Genomic DNA, 9412 nt, shown 5'->3' on the forward strand with positions numbered 1-9412 from the left:
AACTCATCGAGTTCTCGCTAGACTCGACGAGTGGAGTCGGGGTTGTTTTGGGATTTGAAGAGCATGGACTCGGCGAGTTGGCAGAACAACTCGATGAGTCGAGTCAACTGGAAAGTTGACTTTGACCAGGACTTTGACCTTGAGAAGGACTTTGACCAGAGTTGACTTAGTTGACTTCTTGAGGACAGTTAGGCTAAGTGTTACTATTATTTGGTATTGGTAGCTCGGGGAGCTAGAGGAGCAGCAGTTCAGAGAGTTGTTGGATAGCAGCCAGAGGGTTATCAGCAGTTTCAGCAGTATGAGGTGAGTCTCGTCACTGTTTGTATGGGTCTACGACCACAATGCCGGCCCATTTAGTTTATGTATGGTAGGAAGACCCGGGGGTTAGCCCTAGGCAACATGTATGAAAGACCAGGAGGTGGCTTCTGGCACACTGCATGCTATTATGAATGAAAGACCAGGAGGTGGCTCCTGGCATACTGTATGTTGAGTAGCCTAGTAGAGTAGTATGTATAGTTGTCTTTGTGATGCTTGCATGGAAGACCAGGGGGTGGCCCTTGGCACTTGTCTGTAAGACCCAGGGAGTGGCCCTAGGCCTGACAAGAAAGACCACGTGCGGCCCGTGGCAAAACAGCAAGACTATGTTTGGCACATAGCACCTTACTTGATTATGGATATGTTTGTTATGTATGGCTCATGGTTACGTATGGCATGTATGGATCAGTTGATATGTATGGTATGTGGTATCTAGGGAACTCACTAAGCTTCGTGCTTACGGTTTTCAGCTATTTGTTTCAGGTACTAATGTTTTTCCAAAGAAGGAGCTCAGGGCGATCGCAGCGCATCACACCATGTTTTCCGCACTAGATGATCTTTGGGATTTAAAACTCTGATAATTGTTTGATTAAGAATGTTATTAAATGATTGGGCAAAATTTATTAAGCGGTTCTAATTAACCAAAACAAAATTTTTGGCCTTGAATTTTGGGATGTTACATTGTATTCGAAAAGTTTATACAAATCTAGTTTGTCTAATCTATTTAACAAAACTTCTTCATTAGCTAAAGCATGAAATTCAAGCGGGTGCTATAGGGTCTTGTTGATATAAGTGATGAACTTTATTGAAATTTAGTATTTGGATATTGGAACAGTTCAAACAACATATATTGTAATGAGTTGATATATTGGATGTAGTCTTTCATTAAATATTGTGTTCGATATTACAATGTTTAATCCTTGAATAACTAGGTTATTTTTAATGTTCATAGTTGTTTATAGTTGTGGGAGCATCTACGAGGTAAGACTAATATGAGTGGATTGGTTTATTCTCATGGACATAAGAATAGAAAGAGTCACTACTAACTTCGTACGTGCTTGATTAGGAGAATAAGTATTGAACCTGACTCGTATCAAAATCAGTTAATGGATCGTAGTCATGAGTGATTTTTAATCAAGGTTGTATCTTTGTATTCTTAGAACTGATATATATATATATATATATATATATATATATATATATATATATATGAGACTTGAAGTGTAGGAATTGTTGTGCTTTGACATGAGTTAACATTGTTCTGTAAAAGGTAGTCATAAGGGTCATGGATGGTTATGACATGAACTATAATCATGGACGTATGTAGTCAAGATGAGATTTGTTCCTATCATTTGTTGAGAGTTAGACATCTAAGGCCTTACTAAAAGTTGAACACCAAATGAGATTGATGGTGATCAATATCTCATGTTCAACATGATGTCTGAGACAAATGAATAATTGATACCACACATTTTAGTAACAATTATAGCTTTGAGCTCCTGGAATTGGGTGTTGAGACAAAAGGTTGTAAGAGAGATGATTCCATAAATATTTGGATATGTCATGACCGAATTAATAGGCATGTTTGATGCATGATATGTTGTCGTCGCAGCTACTAAAACTGTTTCTACTGCAACAGCGTCTGGAGACAAGGAAATGCCTTATCGAGAGTTTAACAACACTAAACCCCCAGATTTTGATGGTGTTAAGGCCCAACTGTTTCTATGAGGTAGATTTCAGATTTTAAGGATAAGGTTTTGTGCGACGCAATTTGAGACAAATTTACAAGCCATCCAAGCCCTATCATATCACATTTCTTCAACATCACCACCTATGAATTTAAGGATAACCAAATAAATCATAAGTGAAATGTTAAAAAGAAGAACATAATACATAATGGTTTTTCACCCTTAAAATTTTATGAGGAACACAATTTTAAACTAAAATTTAAATCATGTTGTTAATCCATAAAAATGCAAAAAAAAAAAATAACAATGTAAACGGCTATAAAACAAATTTGAGAAAAAAAAAACTAAATTTAGAAAATCTAAAAAGTATTATAAAACATGCATGAAAATAAATATATAAAAACAATACCGTCAAAATTTTAATTATATAAAAACTAAACTTTAAATAAAGACATAAAACAAGTTGTCAAAAGCAATTTTGTAAATAACAAAGTTTGAAAAAACATGAAAAAAAATTGTAAAAAGATGTTTGAGAAAATATGTAAAAAATTGTTTAGACAAAATTTATAATAACAATTAAATATAAGCCAAATTTGTAAAAAGAAAAAGTTGAGGGCCATACATGGGTTAGTTTATTGTGCGGGTCATGTTTTGTGTTGGGTGGGAAAAATTGGGTCGAATGTAAATCGGATATTATATGATTAGTGATCATATATATATATATATATATATATATATATATATATATATATATATATATATATATATATATAGATAGATATATGTTCCGTTGATATTAAAAATAAAATAGTTTACTTGAGATTCAATTTCAGCCATATATTTCATATCTGCGGTTCTAACCCTACGGCGTACCGGAACAATAACCCTGTTATAATCATAAATGATTATATAATGCCGCTCGTTCCTTTCTCTTCCACCACCATCCCCACCACAACAACCGCCACCGCCACTACAACCACCTCTGACACCAGCTTACCCTACCACTGCCACTTCCGTCATCTATACCGTCACCACCTCTGTCACCATCACTTCTTCTGCCACCAACTGTCATAATCATTTATGATTACACTGTGAACATATATATATATATATATATATATATATATATATATATATATATATATATATATATATAGTCATTTATGATTAGCCATACTCTGCTGCCGATACACTGGAACGTTAAAACGGCAAATGAGAAATATATGATTGAGGTTGAATCAAAAGATCTCTATTTTTTTTTTTAATTTCAAGTGAACCGCCTTTTATTTATATATATATATATATATATATATATATATATATATATTAATTACAATGTACAGCATGGTCAACAAAGGAAAAGTAAAATTTATGTTTGCTATTCTTTGACCAGTCATATGTCGTAAGTTACGTACTCATCTCTGGTCCACAATATTTACTTTTTCCGACCTCAACATCTGTTAATATTTTGTAAAAATTAAATATTTAAATGCTAGAAATGCTAGAAATAGACCGGTCGAATGTATTGGTTAATATTAAGACGGATACAAACAGGTTGGCTTGGATCCGTTTGATTTGTAAATTTTTTAAAGTAAATTACCTGAAGAAAATTATAAACAAAGCTAATGGTTGTTAAAACTTAGGCAAAAAATTTATTTTTACATAAATAGCACTGTAGCTCGAAGGTATCCGGGCTCACAACATGCGAATAGTGAAAACCATCAACAAAATAACCGTTTAAGAAAATATAATAATAATTTTTTTCATGTGATTTTGCATATGGCAACCACAATATTGTAAAAATTTAATCTGCAAAATGTTATTTATTATCTGAGAATGTTATTAAGATGTTTGTTTTTTTGAAATTAAATCTTCTGTAGTGCGCAGACCACGTCTGCAACTTTCTGCGACATAAGAAGTGGATCAAACGTTTGCAATTTATAATAAGAAATTTGTTTGTTTTTTAATGTCTATAGACTGTTGAAGTAACCTGAAATTAACCATACATTAGTTAAAAATAATAGTAAATTACTGAAATCGTCCTTATGGTTTGATCAAAACATGCGTTTGATCCCTAATTTTTATTTTGCATTCGGATCGTCCCTATAATATTATTTTGTTGCGTTTTTCATCCCTTGCTGACTTAAAAAGACTATATTGCCCTTTATATTTCTTTTTCAACTTTTTATTATATCTTTTATTATTTATTAGTTTTAAAAAATGAACTACTATGGATTTTTAGATGTACGGTCCCCGCCACCATGTCACGCCCGCAGATTCGGGCTAGTCAATTTAAAGACGATAAGAGTCAAAAATGACTTTTTGATATAGGATTATTTAGAATAAATAATCTTAACTACGTTTTAGTATATGTCACAAGGTTTCCGTACATATAAAGAACGCTGAAATCTGAGTTATAACGAAGAAGTTATGACCTGTCGAAGTTTCGCGACAAAACCGGCACGACACCGGGAATCATAAAAAGTGAGTTTATGATAAATTACTTTTTAGCCTTAGTGACCTAAAAGAAAGTTGTAGAGTACGTCTCCACCTTCGCGTGGATATAAAGAACGTCAAAAACGGAGCTCGTATGCAAAAGTTATGGCCTTCCGAAGATGTAGCTGTCTGAGAGCATGACACGTGTCAGAAACCCTAATCTGACTGGACTCACGACGTGAGCCTCTTTTATCACGACGTGAGGAGTCAAAACGCCACATTTCGAAGCTAAAAGTCTACGGAAACGATAACTCAAAAGTGATGGGTTTTAAGCATAAGAACAATCCTATATGCTCATACAAACACTAATGCTTGGATCTAGGTTTCTCTATTGTACATGCATTGAATCCAAGACTTGTAAACCCTAATCTAGCATACATAATTCGAAAATTAACTTATTACATCAGATCTAGATGTTTACCTCTTCAAAGATTAGCTTAGATCTTCTTTTCTTCTTCTCTTGAGCTTAGAGTCACAATTGTAACTCCTCTAATGGATCACAAACACCTCAAGCAAGAAGGCAACTTTGAGAGAGGAGGGAGGATGCTAATTTCCGGCCCTAGGGTTTCTCTTGGAAGCAAGTGGCCGAAAATTGGAGCCTTGGGGTCTTATTTATAGTGCAGGCTGCTAGGGTTTCAGTCTAAACCCTAATGGATACCTTAGCCACCAAGTAGCCCAAGGAACCTTCTGGAATAAGGCCCTTGGACGAAAATATGATGATCCTTCATCATAATTTCGTTCCCCCTTAGTCCATTAGGTTTCTCATCCCAAAACTCAACTATCACACATTTGACAGTTTATGCCCCTTTATTTAGTTAATCTCTTTTAGTCACCAAATTAATTCCTAATTAATTTATGACTAATACTAATTAAATAAATATGATTTCTCCTTTAATATATTATTCTTATAATATATTAATAAACCATAATATCCTCTCTCTCATATCAAATTACCTTGTCAAGTTGCTTTGGTGAAGGCAACCCAAAAGGACCATGCATAACCGGGTCAAGTACATACCAAATATAGTTACGGGCTTAGACACTAATCCAACAGTCTCCGACTTGGATAAGTCTAGTAGCTATATCTCACATACGACTTCAGGGTCTGGTCAGCAATCGTGGCTCTTATACGCTTCTGTCAACTCTGATCAAAATCCTGTCCTTCAGATAAGGGATCGTATAATCCTCTGTTCCAGATATCATGCTGACAATACTTATTATCCAGCATTTTGTTTCTCGATCTCTGATTTATTCGACATAGAATTTAGTTGAACACATCAACTTTATTCTGACCGGGCCCGGCACATAAGTCAAACTAAATCATCGAGTGGCCAAGATATCGCTTTTATTCTCTTAGAATAAAAGGTACAGAAAAACTTCGACTTATATGCTTTTATCATTTACTAGCTAAGTCACACACAATAATGTGTTTTATAACATCAAGTTACTGATGCGTTTTCGCATTATCAATGCATAATCAACTAGCAAACAACAACCATATCTCTAGGTTTAAAGATTATATGATATTATCATCTTGCGATCACTTATGGTAACTTTCATGAAGTGATACTAGCAAGTGCGGGTTTATTCCAATGCTCAAAACAAATTTCATAAGCACTCATAAACTTCGCAGCAAACCTTTGCTATGTCTAAAACCTTTCAGACAATCTACAAACAAATTTATGACAATCTTCTTTCATATCTACTTCCAACATATGAGTGATTGTGGACTGTTCGAACAATCTTATTATTCAGGAAGTCAAAACATGCAAAATTCGAAATAACAGATAAATAATCAGCGCAAGATAGTAACTTTCTTATAAATAACACACCTTTATTTAATCATCAAAATGTTGAATACAAAATTATCCATTACAAATTTCCTACCTATCTAATCTAAACTAATATCGTCCTTTAGTCCAACGCTCCTAGCGTGCTTCAAATGCTTAACCCTACTCAGTCCCTTCGTAAGGGGATCTGCTGGGTTATCTTCTGACGATACCCACTTTACAACGAGGAGTCCCTCTTCTACCCGATGTCTAATAAAATGGTATTTCCTGTCGATATGTCGAGATCTGCCATGATCTCTTGGTTCCTTGGTCAAGGCAACCGCTCCTTCATTATCACAGAAAATTTCCATGGGCGCCTTTATGGATGGCACAACTTCAAGGTCTCCAATGAAGTTCTTCAACCATATAGCCTCCTTTGACGCCTCGCTTGCCGCAATGTACTCTGATTCGCACTTTGAATCAGCCACGGTCTCTTGCTTGGAACTTTTCCAAGTCACTGCTCCTCCGTTCATGGTAAAGACCCAGCCTGACTGCGATCGGTAATTATCCCGATCCGTCTAAAAACTAGCGTCACTGTACCCTCGCACCCTTAAGTCATCACTCCCACCGAGGACTAGAAACCATTCATTGGTCCTTCGTAGGTACTTAAGAATATTCTTGACAGCAATCCAATGCGCCCTACCAGGGTTCCCTTGATATTTGCTGACCATGCTCAAGGCGAAGGCCACATCAGGGCGAGTACAGGTCATATCGTACATAATCGAGCCAACTGCGGAAGCGTAAGGTACTCGGCTCATATCAACTATCTCTGCCTCAGTACTTAGGCTCTGAGTCTTACTCAGTTTGGTATTGCATTGGATTGGTAACTCCCCTTTCTTGGAATTTTCCATACTAAAACGTTTTAGTACCTTTTCCAAGTATGTATCCTGACTGAGTCCTATCAGTCTCTTACTTCTGTCTCTCACTATCCTTATTCCTAGTATATATGCAGCTTCTCCGAGGTCCTTCATAGCGAAACACTTCCCAAGCCAGGATTTGACCTCCTGCAAGGTTGGAATGTCGTTTCCTATGAGTAGTATGTCATCGACATACAATACGAGGAAGGTCACTATACTCCCACTGGCCTTGACATACACACATGACTCATCTTCGTTTCGCAGAAAACCAAACTCTTTGACCTTCTCGTCAAAACAAAGATTCCATCTGCGAGATGCTTGCTTTAATCCATAAATGGATTTCTCAAGCTTGCATACTCTATTTGGATGCTTCGCATCGACAAAACCCTCTGGCTGATTCATGTAAACATCCTCAGCCAACTTTCCATTTAGGAAAGCAGTTTTTACGTCCATCTGCCAGATTTCATAATCATGAAACGCAGCTATTGCGAGCATTACCCTAATAGACTTTATCTTGGCAACTGGCGAGAAGGTCTCATCATAGTCAACTCCAGGAGTTTGAGTAAAGCCCTTCGCGACCAATCGCGCTTTATAAGTATGCACTTTCCCATCCATGTATGTCTTCTTCTTGAAGATCCACTTGCACCCGACTTTCTTACGACCTGGTACATTATCAACCAAATTCCAAACTTGGTTGTCATACATGGACTGAATCTCGCTGTCCATTGCCTCTTTCCATTTAGCAGACTCTGGGCCTGCCATGGCTTCCTTGTAGCTATTAGGTTATGTTGGGTTTTGAGCATTCTAACACTCCTATGGTGTACATGCAACCCTATAAACCTTGGATCTATGTTTTCTCTATTATACATGCAAATATTAACTATTCCAAGGTTTCATCCTAACTAGCATATTATGAAGCACCTATACTACAAAGTTCTAGTTAGATGACATACCTTTTGATGTAGCTTGATGTCTTCAAGCTTTAAGAGCTTAGCCCCAATAGTGTGGAAGCCTCAAATGGAATCACAAATCACCAAAACACCTTGGAAGAACTTGAGAGAATATGTATGCACACTAAAATCGGCCCACTCTTATTTTCACACACTTGTGCCAATTTTGTGAGCCAAGGACCCCTTTATATATTATGGAGGATTAGGGTTACATCCATGTAAACCCTAATACCCATGACCTTTCATTTACATAGGATCCATGGGTTAAAAGCTCCATGGACCATCCATGAAAGCTTAGCCCAACCTAAATGAACTTGGCCCATTCCATATATATAAGAGTCCATATTTAATTAGTTCTTTTTGATCACTTAATTAATTCTAAATTAATTCTTGATCAATACTAATTAAATAATATGATTCCATATTAATATATTAGAACTTATAATATATTAATATAAATCATAAATATACTATTCTCAAAAGACTATCCATATAAATTGTGCCGGTGAAGTGCAACCCAAATGGACCATGTCGGGTCGGGTCAAGTACATACCAAATATAGTTATGGACTTAGACATTAATCCAACAGTCTCCCACTTAGATAAGTCTAAAACTATTATTGAGTATGACTTCAAAACCTAACTGGCAATCGTAGCTCTTAAAGCCGCTGTCGAACTCTGACCTTGTCAATGACTTGTCCATTAGATAAGGGATCATATATTACTCCATTCTAGATATCATATGGACTGAGACATGGATTATCAATCATTCTCTCTGTCCATTTGTTGTTTCCCGATTTCCGATTTATGATGACTGACTGATTGAACAAATCAAATCAGTCCTGGCTTGGCCAAGCACTCACATGTGTCATCGCTAAATCATCGAGGGGCCCACAGATATCGCTTTTATCCCGAAGGTAAAAGGAATGGATAACCTTCGACTCATATGGCTTGTTCTACTACTTGTTGAATCATACACAAAGGCACGTTTTATAACATCGAGTTACCAAATACGTTTTCGTGCAATCAATGTATAACCAACTCATAGTAACAACTCATATCTCTAGGTTTGAAGAATATAAGATATTATCGTCTCATGATCACTCGTGATAAAATCCATGAAGTGATTCAAATGAGCGCGGGTTGAATCCAATACTCAGAACTTATGAGCACTCATGAGTGTTGTAGCACCACTTTGTCCACCAACTTGGACCTCTACAAACCAACCCATGACAGTCTTGATTCATATCTACTTCCAAGATATGACCGACTGTGGAT

The sequence above is a fragment of the Lactuca virosa genome, chromosome 9 (assembly GCF_052849685.1).
Source record: "Lactuca virosa cultivar CGN04683 chromosome 9, Lactuca_virosa_CGN04683_v6, whole genome shotgun sequence".
Classification (NCBI taxonomy): Eukaryota; Viridiplantae; Streptophyta; class Magnoliopsida; order Asterales; family Asteraceae; genus Lactuca; species Lactuca virosa.